The sequence below is a fragment of the Mustela putorius genome, unplaced genomic scaffold, assembly GCF_011764305.1.
Source record: "Mustela putorius furo isolate JIRA1106 unplaced genomic scaffold, ASM1176430v1.1 tig00000224_pilon_pilon_pilon, whole genome shotgun sequence".
In the NCBI taxonomy this organism is placed as follows: Eukaryota; Metazoa; Chordata; class Mammalia; order Carnivora; family Mustelidae; genus Mustela; species Mustela putorius.
In genome coordinates, this window is record NW_025421321.1 from 15,557,090 (window position 1) to 15,571,352 (window position 14,263).

General features: G+C 51.4%; 1 long non-coding RNA gene across 2 annotated transcripts in view; it reads right to left on the reverse strand.

The window, feature by feature from the left end:
• Positions 1 to 14,263, reverse strand: part of LOC106005827 — a 132,207-nt gene that overhangs the window by 95,095 nt on the left and 22,849 nt on the right. Inside the window, exons 2-3 of one of the 2 annotated variants that reach the window (XR_006606009.1) lie at positions 13,791 to 13,912; positions 13,193 to 13,660 (exon numbers count right to left, since the gene is read on the reverse strand). The exons of the other annotated variant lie outside the window; for it this stretch is intronic. This is a non-coding gene — a long non-coding RNA (uncharacterized LOC106005827). Of the gene's footprint in view, positions 1 to 13,192; positions 13,661 to 13,790; positions 13,913 to 14,263 lie in introns of those variants that run through there. 2 annotated transcript variants of the gene reach the window in all.

Consider the following 14,263-nt stretch of genomic DNA (forward strand, 5'->3'; position numbering starts at 1 on the left):
GAATAGGCAAAGGGAGCTGCGGTTCCAGCCTGCAGAGGCCAAGGACATGGGGGAGGGACAGGGTGGAGTCACAGGCACAGCCAGACACCATCAGGCTTGCCCTGGGTGTTTGGGGCAGGGTGGGAGTGACAGCTAAGATGGTGTCGATACACTGAAGAGACCCAGGCCTCTAGGGAGGACACCTTTAGCTGTCTATGGCTGCCGTTTCTGGAAGGCCATCTGCACCAGGGGCCTCAGTTGGGCCTACGTTCACTCTTATTCCCTCAACAAACAGACACACACTATAGGCCAGGCCCTGGGGCCAGCAGAACCAGACTGCATGTGCCCTCACGCTGCGCTGGATGGACACAGACCACAGTATGCACACACCCAGGCTGGGCCATATCCTGCACCCCAACTCCCCCCAAGGCCTAAACAGAGATCACACTCCTGCAGCATGCACATGCTCTAGGGCTCCCTTCCTCCCCTGTGGATTAACACGGGCTTCCAGTGACAGATGCTGCTCGTTGTTGTCAGTGGATGAGATACGAGAAGCCCACTGCTGAGGCCAGGGCCACTCTGGGCAAGACGACAAAGGACGGGCCGGGTCGTGGGCTGGGTTAGGGCCTGGCCTCTGTCTCGGTCTCCCAGGCTCATCTGGTTCCGCAGGCCTGTGAGCAAGGAGCCGTCTCAGGCTGACATGACGTTGTCTGCTCAGGGGGATCCCAACGCAGAAACAGGACCTGAAGAATGTCCAAGGGTCATAAAATGCAGAGTGAATTCCGTTCTGCCCCCTTTGCTCCCCAGGTCTCAGCTATTGACCCCTCATTAGCCCTACATTTCCTCATCCCAAATAGCCCCTGCCTTCCCCTTTTCTGCTCTTGGCAGCTTCCATCCCCCACCCAGCAGCTGACCTGATCACCCCGCCCATCTCTCTCTTCCTACACAACTCACTCCTTTCATTAGGTCACTCCTCCTCTCAAGAACCTTCAGTAGCTCCCTGTCGCCTGAGGATGAACTCTGGCTGGCACCCAGAGCTCCCTTGATATACCAGAGCTGACCTTCCTGTTCGTCTGCCACTCCTCTCTTCCCAGACCCTCTCTAGGCCAATGTGGGCACCGTTATTCCAAGAAGTTCTTGCCCTTTTCCATCTCTGCATCTTTTGCAAAGTCCTCTCCTATTCCTGGAATGTCCTCCCCCCCCACCACCACCAAATCCTCACCATCCTTCAGGGCCCAGCTAAACCTTCACCTCCTCCAAGAAGTCTTCCCTGATGATCAGAATCCACAGAAATTGTTCCTCTCTCCTCCTCTCTACACCATATGCTGCCCCACCCCTGTCCCTGATACACCTCTTACCGTGTTGGGGGCTTTGCTCTTCTTTACTAAATGCTACACTCCCTCAAGGGTAGAAATGGGCTGTGAGGGGACAGGTACAAACTTCCCTGCTTTTTCTCCCCAGCACGGAGCTAGGTACACTTACCCAGAGGCTCTGAGGAAGGCACCATGGGCTTCTCTCAGCCCTGGCCCATTCCAGCCATACCTGATCGTATGATTGTCATCTCCGTAACAGCTTGCCTCTGACCAGCCAAACTCCCTGTTCCAGAGGCAGCCCCCACTGGCCAGGGGCTTTGTGGCTCCCAGTCAGGCCAGGGCCTGCTCTGCTGGGCCAGAACCCGCGCACATTCCTTCAGAATTAAACAAGGTCCCATCAGCTCCGGGCTCCCAGCAACACCATGTTCCCATTTGCTTTTTTTTTTTTTTTTTTTAAGATTTTATTTATTTATTTGACAGACAGAAATCACAAGTAGACGGAGAGGCAGGCAGAGAGAGAGGAGGAAGCAGGCTCCCCGCTGAGCAGAGAGCCCAATGTGGGACTCGATCCCAGGATGCTGGGATCATGACCTGAGCCGAAGGCAGCGGCTTAACCCACTGAGCCACCCAGGTGCCTCCCATTTGCTTTTGAAAGTAACTTTTTGCCCTCCCCAGGGTAGCGAGGCCCACTTGGTTCCAAAGGAAAATTCTCTGGTCTCAAGGCAAAGACCCCAACAGCCACAGGGGAGGATGAAAGGTCACATCCAGGATCACTGAGAAAAATGGACACAAAGCCTGAGACTCTACTCTCAACAGCATCACGCCTAGTGTCCAGCCTGCAGGACACCTAGGGTGCACACATGCACCTAGATGCAAATACAGAGACATACACACACACACACATGTTGCCTCCGCAACGGCCCCACAGGTGGGCTGGGCAGCCTGGCCACCCTCACAATGCTGGGCCTCTGTCCAAAGCCCATCCTTCCTCTTCCCAAAACAGCATCAAGAAAGGGCAAAAATATGATCCAAAGCATGGCGAGATTATTTTCATGCTCTAAGAGCCTCAGCCCCAGAGGCAGAGTGTCTGTTAGCAAAGACAAAAGAGAAGAGTTCCCATCACACCAGTCCCACCTATGGCTGAGTGCAGTGGGGGAAACAGACCTGGGAGTGGGGAAGGGAAGGAATGGAGAGGTCAAGCTGCCACACATCTCCAGGCTTCTGGAACATGGAGACGGCAGCCTGACCTTGTCTGCTGGTTAGATAGATTCAAAGATGCCAGTCTTGGAGCTAAAAATGTTGGGGTGCTATCTCCCGGGACAGCAGGAGAGGGGAGAACCAGAAGAGAGGTGGGAGGACCCTTTTGTCTACCACCCTGCGGCCAGCAGTCCCAGTGAGGGGCCAGGGCACAGGGCAGCAGGGACACCCTCAGTTATTATGGTCACACTTGTCACATATGCTCTGTCTGTGCAGAACCAAGCAAACAGCCTTGCTCTCAGCTTTGGGATCAGAAGGACCTGGCTCTCGATCTTGCTCTGCCACTTGGCCATGAGACCTGGAGCAAGCCACCTAATGCCCTAGGCCTTTGTTTGCATGTCCATGAAAAGAGGATGCTAGAATCCAGCTCACAGGAAAGCTATGGGGATTGAGCATGGTGGTCTGGGGAATCACATCAGGCCTGAGTATGTGTTTGAGCCTAAATGTGATTGAGTCAGACCTGCATTTGGGAAATCTCAGGAACCCCCTGTGCACAGAGCCATGAGACAGAGCTCTCAGACAGAAGGAGGGGGCTCCCAGAAGCCTTCAGTGAAGAGGATTGGGTAGTCATGCCAACTTTGGCTATAAGGGTCCCAGACTGCTCCTGGGTGGTGAGAATGGGGATAGTTTAAGACCACCCATATTTCCTCCATAGGCTCTGAGAGTAGATTCTATCGATATTTGAAGGAACAGGGTCATTATGAGATCAAGAGAAGCCGTAGTCTTGTGACTAGCCCAGTCTATAAGGCGGTTGGAGTCACATGACCTCCCTCCTTAAACTTAATCCATGGAACCATGATACTCTTAGGACCCTGCTCAGACTCAATCGGTATGGCTAACTGAGGTCACATGGCTCCTCCAAGCCACCCCGGAACCCTGGACAGTCATGTGACCTGGCCACTACCTGTCCAAACATACATGTCTATGTAGAAAACTGTGCTCCTTCTTCAATATTTCTATTAGTCAGGAAATTTTTGTAACATACAGATCGTGTTAGAACAAGCACTCTACTGCCACCTGCAGGAAATCTGCAGTAAGCATTACACACTGACCACCTTCGGAGCTAACATGATTACTGTAAAAAGATGAAAAAGATTTCCAAATAATAACAGTATCTATGATATGAAGAGCGCTCCCTTAACTATAGTGCCCTCGTGCAATCTTGTGCTTGGCCCTGCTTGTGGTCTCCATCCCCCCTAGTATGGGCTGAACTGTGTGCCCCCCAAATCCATACACTGAAGCCCCAACTTCTGGTACCTCAGAAGATGGCTGTATTCAGAGATGAGGTCTTAAAGAGGTGATTAAAGTAAAATGAGGCTGTTAGATGATCCCTAATCCAATGGGACAGGTGTCCTGACAGGAAGAGGAGACTCTGACACACAGGGAGACACCAGGGGTCAGTGTCAGCCCCAGCTCCCAGAGCCCCTTCCTCAGTTACACTAATCCTCAAGACAGATTTGGAGATTTTCTCCAAATAAACCCATCAGGATGGGGTCGCCACTGTGCATGGAGCACCGTAGCTGCGGTGCCTACCACTGCCCCTGCTTCCCAACCGCCAGGCCCAGGGCCTTTACCTTCGTTCTGGGGCCTGTCTCTCCTCCCTTTGCATTTCCTCCTGGGTCCCTGTGCACGCTGGAGTTGGTGAATCCTCATTTTAGGACCTGAGAATAACCTTACTCGTGGACTAACACGGCTCCATGATGTGTCTGTTCACAGGACAGCCCATCCCTGGCCTGCAGTAGCCAAGGTGGAAGGTGCCAGCCCGCCTGGGATAGAAGAGAGGGCCACGGCAGAAAAGACAGCTTTGTCATACAGCCTGCAGTGGAGCAGGAGGGAGAGCCTCAGGGAGCCCAACAGACTGCTGTGCTAGAAGGGGAGGTGACCCTCAAACCAGGGGGATTGGGGGCTTGTGTTTTCCTTGACAGATTCTAAAGCAAGGTTCTTTTCCCTAGTACAAGAGCATCCCCTCGGTCCTTCTGTCCCCACCCCCCGACTCAGAGTTCCCCCCACCTATTGGCTGTGCCACCGGACAGGAAAGGTGTGGGTGGGACTGATGCCTGCACCCACCCCAGAGATCTCCAGCTCACCACTGAGAAAAGGCCACCAGTGTGGGAAGGACTTCAGCGGCAAGGAGCTTTCAGCCCCACGGTGACCAGAGGGAGGGAGGAAGCTGAAGCAGAAGAAAGGCAGGGGTAGGGGGCCTCTCTAGGGACAGGGGCCAAGGGCACATGCCCTCTGGGGGCCCTGAAGGGAGGGGCAGAGGGCTTCTCGAGGGACAAGGAGATGGAAAGATCAAAAGAGCAAATCCAACCGTCCAACTGCCTCCACGACTACCCAGACCACCAACTCTGTCTGTCCCCTTTGAATTCCCTCCCTGGAAACTAGAGTACAGCCCTGACATCTTTCCGCCCCTCACTTTTCTCCTACAAGCACACACCACTGCCAAAATGAAAAGCAGACTCCTTAGTCAAATTCACTCTGGTCACAGAGACACAAAGGGGTGACGTGGACGTCACCTAGCCAATGAAACCTTGAGTAGGGTCCCACTTCACAGCCAGGTTGTGGACGCCAGACAGAACTACTACTGCCACAAACCCAGGGCTGTAAAAAACAGGCTTCAGGCAGAGCACAACTCTCCATTTTTCGGTGGGTATACAAACGTCGACTGATTTATCACTCGGCGGGCACCAAAGGTTTAATGAAAACTTACTGGCAGAAAACTCAAGGTTGAGAAAACTTTGAGCCATGTACTTCATATTTTCCTGCAAATCAGGACGAGGCAGCGAAGATTTCGTCTAAGCTGTGAGAAGACATCTTATTTGGGCTCTCAAGTGCCAAGTCCCCTCTGGTGCAGGGCGCAGGCCCCACCGTCCTAGTATGCCGTCATTCCTGCCGACCGGCCGTGGCGGGCCACAGGCAGCCAGGAGCTCATCCAGCCTCCGGCAGGGTCTGCCAGGAGCCTTCTGGACTCTCCCGCCCAGCCCAAGCTGGGTCATTGACAGGCCAGAGTCAGAAGAACAATCTATGGGATGATAATGAGTGATAATGAGGACCACAGAGATAGACAGGACCTTCCCTGGCCCAAGTGGGTGTCCCTGTTTCCTCCTCGCAGACCCCACCAGCTCAGCCAGACTCCTGTCCCCTGGGTGTCTGTGTGTCACACACACACACACACACACACACACACTCCACTTCCTGGTCCTTTTTCCAGAAATCCGCTTGGGCAGCTGGAAATGACCTCTCAGGCTCCCTTTCTCACAACATCCCACACAAGCCCGGAGAGCAGGCTTTCTCCTCCGAAGGTTTACTGCCAATCCTGAAGGAAAGCAGAGTGGGAATGAGAAAATGAACGGCCTCGGGAAGATAGCCTTCCTCTGCGGCTTTACAGTCACCAGCCTGGCCTGCCAGCGCTAACGCTCTGTCCGCCATGAAGCCAGCCAGCCTCCCTTTTAACCTTCTCCCTCTTCCCAGCCTTCCCCCAACTGCCAACTCCAGGCCCTTCAACGGCCAACAACCTACTCTCCCAGCTTTGATTTATCTCCACCAGAGGGAATGCATAGTGAGATCCAGCCCCACTCCCAGCACCTTTTTAAAAAATTATCTCAAGCCCACCCAGGCCCGGACAGATGGAGGCACAAAGACACACCTCTGGATCCTAGGGACAGAGCTGGGGCCCACGCCAGCCACGCCACACACTCTCCCATACAGGACAGACCCACGGACACACTGACGCACCAAAAGTCTGCCCTGTGCTAAGAGACATTTGGGGTTTCTTTTGAGGAAAAACACTCTGCTCCAAAGAAGGCTCCTGACAAGCCGGGTATTTTTTTTTTTTTTCCAGAGTGGCTGGATAAATTGCTTTTCTGCAAAAATAAACACAAGTGAACTGCATTAGCTGAGCGAGTGACACATTAGTTACAGATGCAAGGCCTGTCAGAACATTGAGGGAACAGCTTTTATTGGGGAAAGGCCGAGAGACTCATAAATAACCAGTTGGCAATCTCGCATAAACATTTGTGCGTTCTCATAAACACCGCCTACCACAAGCGCTGGCCCGGCTGCCAGTGCGGCCTGGAAGAGCCCTCCCCCCTCTTCCTCAGAGCACAATATGGCAGCGAGGCGGAGGCTGGTCCCAGGCGCCTCTTCTCCCACAGTCCCAGCTCCTCAGACTCATGCTCGTGTGCCGTGGGGTAGAAAGAGAGATCTAAGCCCCCATCGTCAACATGGGCCAGAGGATGAGAATCGAGGGCCAGCCCCAGTGGGACAACCAGTCCACTTTCCTCCCTCTACACAGACTAGAAGAAGAGAAGAGAATAAAGGGATATAATTGCCCTGGGGGCCGAGTGAGGAATTCACTAAAGCCAAGTGAGGAATTTAGAAAGTACAGAAATGCCCACTGAGTACGACTCCCCTGGAGCCCATCAGAATCGTCAGAAAAGTGGGATGAGGGAAGCGTCACCCCAACTCCAAGAACATAGGCCACAGAGAGTGGCCCCTGCCTCGTCCAACCATCCACAAGCAGAGTCTGGGCTTCCTCCCACGGTCTCTTGGTCCTTGTCTCTCACCCTGGGGTTCTCTCCTCTGAGCCGAACACTTCAGAGCCACATCTAGGGCAGAGCGGGCCATGTGAGTGGACTCACGTCTGTCCTCTCCACTCATCTTATGGTACCTGCCAACCCAACAAGCACCTGGTACCCTCATCCATCATGCCTCTCCCAAGCCAAATCCACTTTCTAGAAAGGATCCAAAGCACTAACTCACTCGTCCTGAGGTATGAGTAACACTCTCTGTGCTCCCTTCTCATCCCTCCCCCTCTCTTCTCTGCCACAGATGCTCAAGGCAGAGGGACAGAGTGTGAAGTGGCTGAATTTAAAGCAAATAGCTAACACTCATCATCTTTGCTGAACTTTCGAATCAGCCAAGAAGGGGGAGGAATTGCGATCTTTTCAGGGAAGCGAGTGTGGAGAGAAAGGAGAGAATGTCCACTGGCTCGGAGACGGCACTACAATGATTAGCTTCGAAACCAGCTCCACTACCACATCTCAGTAACTTCCTGTTGATCCTTCACATCCCACCATATAAAAGGCCCAAATCCTTAGATTGAGTAGCCTTCTCCTATAGCCCTCCTATTTCTTTATTTTTAGATTTTATTTATTTATTTATTTGACAGAGAGATCACAGGTAGGCAGAGAGGCAGGCAGAGAGAGAGGGAGAAGCAGGATCCCCGCTGAGCCCCGCTGAGCAGAAAGCCTGACGTGGGGCTTGATCCTGAGATCATGACCTGAGCCGAAGGCAGAGGCTTAACCCACTGAGCCACCCAGGCGCCTCAGCCCTCCTATTTCTTGACCTGGATCCATCCAGCCTTCAACTTGACTTCCCTCACTGACCCTCATGCACCTTGTGGTCCAGCCAGACAAGTTCATCCCTCCCCTCCTCAACCCTGTGTTAGAATTTTGTGCTTTCTTGTACCTCGGTGGCTCTTCCAAGAAAGCCTTTCTTTCCAGTCCTGCAAGTCCAACTCCAGCCCACCCTTCCAGACTCAACTGAAACGCCTCTTTAGGTCTCCCTCCTTTGACCTCTGGGAGAATTTTCTCTGTTCCTTGTTGCTGAGTTTCCTTCTTCTTCTAAGTTATTGGTCTGTCTGGCCCATCTGCCACAAGAAGTTAAACCTTCAGATCTGTGTCCTATTAATCCTTCAGGTTTCCCACCCTTCCAGGCCCTCACCAGCGCCTGGGACATGGTAGATGTGTTAAATCCATGAAGGAAGATGGGGACGGCGTCTAGATTCGTGGTCGTGATGGCGGTGGGGGTATGTGATGGAAATTGGCCAACAAATCCACCCCAGGCAGCCTCCCTTTTGGCTTTCATTCTGCTGCTCCACAAAGAACAGAGCTGTTGTTGCTTTGGAAGAGAAATTAAGATGCCAGGCAGGTAAAGACAGCCAAACACCATCGCTCTATTGAATCGAGCTCAGCAGTCCAGGCTCTTTCTTCCCATCAACAAATGGAATACTTTATGAGAAAATACAAAGCACAGCCCTAGATAGAAATATTGAAGGCTTCTTGGCCAGGACATCCCTCGGGAGGGAACACAGTGTAGCCATAATTTATTGCATTCGATATTTTCGCTTCCAATCTTATTTTTATAGACATTATTTCATAGGCTGCAAGTCAAACACAGATGGAAAAGATTCCGGCTTTGTAATAAGAGAAGGTTTATGACGGGCCAGCCCTGCTGCTCTGGGTTTGTGTGTAAGTAAACCCGCATTATCATGTCCTTAGGTGGGGCAGGGAGATGCCTTTATTATGTGTTTGGACTTTGATCCAACAATTCTGCCTTCATCTCTCCCCTAGGCCAGGGCCTCCGGATACTCCCAACGGGAGGAAGTAACAAACACCGTACTGGGGCAAGAGGGAGGAGCCATGGGCCAGCCTTTGAAACGCATTCTTGGCTCTGGCCCAACCTGCCATTCCGTGGGTCTTTAAAGGGCTTTGACCCAGGGACAGGGCCTACACCCCAAAGGACAGCGGTGAAAGGAAGTGGACACTACGGTGTTATATGGATGACTCTGTGTTGAGTGATTTGTACCATCTTTGGGGACCGGGTGTGGAGATCGGACAACTGAGCTCATACTGACTGTAAAACACCCTTGAGATTTTCTGTGCACGGTATATCGCAGGTAGTCTCATCCAAAGAACTTGTTTTTTAAAGATTTATTTATTTTTTTGAGAGAGAGAGAAAGTGTGTGTGCGTGCCTACATGAAGCGGGGGAAGGCAGAGGGAGAGAAGCAGACTCCATGCCCAGCATGCAGCCCAACGCAGGGCTTGATCTCAAGACCCAGAGATCATGACCTGAGCTGAAACCAAGAGTTGGACGCTTAACGGACTCAGACACCCAGATGCACCCCCACCACCCGTCACTACCAACAAACGTTCTTAAAAACATCATCTGGGGGTGCTTGGTTGGCTCAGTCAGTTAAGCGTCTGCCTTCGGCTCGGGTCATGATCCTGAGGTTCTGGGATCGAGCCCCTCTTCGGGCTCCCGGCTCATTGGGGAACCTGCTTCTCCTTCTCTCTCTGCCTGCAGCTCTGCCTGCTTGTGTTCTCTCTCTGTGTCAAATAAATAAATAAAATCTTTAAAAAATAAAAAATAGGGGCACCTGGGTGGCTCAGTGGGTTAAAGCCTCTGCCTTCAGCTCAGGTCATGTTCCCAGGGTCCTGGAATGGAGCCCGGCATTGGGCTCTCTGCTCAGCGGGGAGCCTGCTTCTTCCTCTCTCTCTGCCTGCCTCTCTGCCTACTTGTGATCTCTGTCTGTCAAATAAAAAAAAATTTTTTTTTAAAGCTTTAAATAAATAAATAAATAAATAATTTTAAAAAATAATAAAATCATCTGGTTTACGATATTCATAGTCTGGATGTACTAAGGTTTGTTCAATCGGCCTCATTTGGTCTGCAGAGAGAAAGAGTGTGCTCAGGGAGAGAGAAGGGCAGAGGCAGGAGATGTAAGAAGGAGAAAGGAGAAAAGGAGAGGGAGATAGAGAAGATGGAAGAGGACCAGACCAGAGCAGGGGGTCAGGAGGTCTTGGCCCCAGGCGTGACCCCCACACAACCACAGACACACTGCTAACAGCTCGCCGTTTGGAGTTGAGTGAGGGGCCTCGAAGCCCTGCCGCCCAGCCCTGAAGCCCCGCCCCCCAGCCCTTCCTAGTTTCGCTCTCCGGGTGGGCGGGAAGCTGCCCCCAAGAAGCAATGAGAGCGGGTGTCAGAGAACACTGGGATCGGGGAGGAGGGGGCAGAAGCCACATTCAGCTGGGAGGGTGAGAGGAAAGCGAATCAAGGCGGATGGGCCCCTCTGGGGCCTTGGGAAGGGTGACCTGTCCTACTCACCAGGATTCTGGGGGATTCCACTGGAGGAATGGCGGTGTGAAGTGAAATGTCATGAGAGCCCGTCCCCCGGCTCTCCAGCCATGGAGAGCCTGTCAGTAGGACTCTGGGAGAGAGGAACGCCCCCACCAACTGCCTGGCAGAAATGGTATCTTTGATGTTTTATTGTGCAGGCATTTCTACTGTGCACAACTGCAGGGGTACGATTCTGGGGGAGCCATCCTTGAGGGAATCCCTGAGTGTTCAGGCAGACCCGAGGAAAAGGGGATCTGCACCCCGAAAGCCTCTGCCCTCACTGGGCCCAGTCACTTGTGCTCTGCTGGGGCGGTCACACCTCCACGGCGGCCTGGCCAGGGATGGAAAGCTTTGCATCAGCAGCGGGTGAAGAATCTGCTTCAGGGGCGCTGGGTGGCTCAGTGGGTTAAGCCGCTGCCTTCAGCTCAGGTCATGATCTTGGGGTCCTGGGATCGAGTCCCACATCGGGCTCTCTGCTCAGCAGGGAGCCTGCTTCCCTCTATCTCCCTCTCTGCCTGCCTCTCCATCTGCTTGTGATCTCTGTCAAATAAATAAATAAAATCTTTTTTTAAAATATTAAAAAAAAAAAAAGAAGAATCTGCTTCAGGCAGCAGTGTGTGTCAGGAAAACCGTGCCTACCACCTGGGCTGCTTGAGAAATCAGCCCCAGGTGCCCAGTACAACAGACGGAAAACTGAATTTCGCAAAAGGTTATAACCAGGTGTGGAGGGCATGGTGCATTCTGGTGACTTCCCATCCTTGGGGAAACAGGGCACGCGTCCCCGATCCTCCCAGCACTAGATGTCCCAGTGGGTTCTTTGTCCATCACAGGGCTCTTCCCCAAGCCTCACCCCTAAAAACGAAGTTTGAGCCCTCTCTCTGTGCCCTTGGACTTCACTGTGGGAGCCCCCATATTCCCTTTCTGTTTAAGCCCATTTGGATTGGTCTTATTTTCTTCTAAAGATTTTATTTATTTATTTGACACACGGAGAGAGATCACAAGTAGGCAGAGAGGCAGCCGGGGAGTGGGGGGTGGGGAGAAGCAGGCACCCTGCTGAGCACAGAGCCCGATACGGGGCTCCATCCCAGAACCCTAAGATCATGACCCGAGCCAAAGGCAGAGGCTTAACCTACTGAGCCACCCAGGTGCCCCTGGATTGGTCTTCTGTTGCTTGCTGCTGCTAATGTCTCAGCTGATACACCAGACTAATTATGGACTAGGGAACATTTCAAACCAAAGAACTAAATCAGAATAAGAACGAGGCACCCAAGGGTCGGGGTTCCATAGGACTTCAGGAGAGAGACATAGAGGCAACTGCCAGACCCGCAGAGGACGGCCAGAAGCGGTAGCACCCTTAAAGGTGGACATGACCCACCTCTGTTCTGAGCCCCACTCTTCAGGAGACCCACATTTCTCACACACACATACACACACACACACACACACACAAATGCACACACGCACGCACATGCACAGTTAAACACATGACGGCCCTAGTCCTTGTGGAGAGGGCCCTCAGCGCGAGCACAATATGATCTCTAACCCTGAACATCCACGCTCATGGGTAACGCCATCCAGGCCCCAGCGAAATGCTTCTCCACAACGTTTGAGTTGCATCCTTGCATCAAGAGGAGACTGTGTTCAAATGCTATAAACAAATGCGGGTCGTGTCGCTACTGACACAGACAGGGCCCTGCGCCCTGGAGGACGGAGGGGTGGAAGCACTCGGGGGAAGCCAGATGAATTCACTAAGTCCTTCCTCTCGCAGAGCAAGAAGGCAATAGAAGGAGGGCAGCAAACATGCATTTTCTTGCTTCTCTTTGTGGTTCCAGTAGTACTCCCCAATTAGCAATGCTACAGGTGTATGTGGGGCAGCCACAGAACACTTTCCAGTGTAAATCACTCATAATTCTCCCACATTTGCAGGTCCTATGCAGGTCAAGATACAGCATGTATAAAGTGTGAGCCTGATTCTTTACATTGGCAATGAGACAGATGTGGAACAACTATAGGATTTTATTTTTATAAAAATTTTTATCAGATCTAATAAATTGGCAAGACTTAAATTAAAAATTCAGCTTTGGAGCGCCTGGGTGGCTCAATCGGTTAAGCCTCTGCCTTCGGCTCGGGTCATGATCCCAGGGTCCTGGGATGGAGCCCCATATTGGGCTCTCTGCTCAGCAGGGAGCCTGCTTCCTCCTCTCTCTGCCTGCTTCTCTGCCTACCTGTGATCTCTATCTGTCAAATAAATAAATAAAAATCTTTAAAAAATTTTTTTTAAAAATTCAGCTTTGTTTAAATATTTAATTGAGATTTTAGTATTAGATAAAATGCATAGGCTATATTGCTGGTTAATATGTGCCTTTTAATTCTAAGAGATAATTTTGAATATTTTAAAGAAAAGTAACTTGTCAGGCACCTGGGTGGCTCAGTGGGTTAAAGCCTCTGCCTTTGGCTCAGATCATGATCCCAGGGTCCTGGGATCAAGCCCCGAGTCAGGCTCTCTGTTCAGCCCGGAGCCTGCTTCCCCCACTTCTCTGCCTGCCTCTATGCCTACTTATGATCTCTCTCTCTCTCTGTCAAATTAATAAATAAAATGTTAAAAAAAAAAAAAAGAAAAGTAACTTGTCAAAAACTTATATGAGAGTTTTGATCTTTTACATTTTAATTTGCACTTTTTTAAATTAAAACACACAATGTTTTTTACATTTCGGTTATCTGTTGCTGTATAACAAAGCCCAAATTTCAGTTGTCGAAAAGAAATCATTTTTTATTTATTACAGTTCTGTGGATTGACTGGCTCAGGGGTCACTTGGTGGCCGGTGGAAGGGGTCTCACATGGCTACCGTCAAAAGGTGGAAAGGGCAAGAGTCAAATGCAGGTTCATTTGTACAGACAAGATGGCAGCATCTTGACCCTCATAGCTGGTATCAGCTGGGATGGCAAGAACAATCCCAGTCTGGCTGACTGTCTTGCTTTCTCCTGTGAATTTTCCCCATGGCTAGCTTGGCCTCTCCATAGCATCTCAGTCTCAGAGGAATCCAGCTTCTTACACGATGGTTGCCTTGTTCCAGAGCAAGTGTTGTAACAGACCCAGGTGGAGGCTGAAAGGCTCCCTGGGCCCTCTCCTCAGGAATCACACAGTATCACTGTCACTGCTTTCTGTGGGCCAAAGTGGGTCACAGGGACAGCTCAGATTCCAGACAGAGGCCTGCACGAGATCATAAACACCACTAGAGGTGGTTTACTGCGGGCTAGCTTTGAAGACTAGCTCCCACAGGCTGCCCTCTGGCCCCCCAATGAGTCACGTCCCTCACACATCCGAATGACTGTACACTCACCCTCCAAGGCCCCTGAAGTCTTGGCCAGGCCCTCAGTATCTACATCAGGTCCTGAGAAGAGGAGGCCCCTTGGGTGTGGTTGCTTTGAGAGGGTCCTTCTTGTCTTAATTAAAGGTCTGTGACTAAAAGAGACAAGTTGTCATCCCCTCCAAACCCCACAGATAGTAAGGAGGTAGGCACAGGATAACTGCATTAGATGCTCTCGTTCAAAAAGGGGATGAAACCAGTGCAGAAAGCAATTCTGGTACCAAGCCAATTCCTTAATTAGCGCTTAATCCTATTCTCTGGAAGTTGGTTTCTGTGGTTCTTGGCCCTACTCTGAGTTAGCCTTCATTCTCTAGAAGAAATGGTCAGTGTTTGTGGCCAAATTGACTTCTCAACCTCTTTCTTGCCCATAATAAAGGATTCTTCAGGGGCGCCCGAGTGGCTCAGTCCATTAAGCATCTTCCTTTGGCTCAAGTCATGATCCCAGG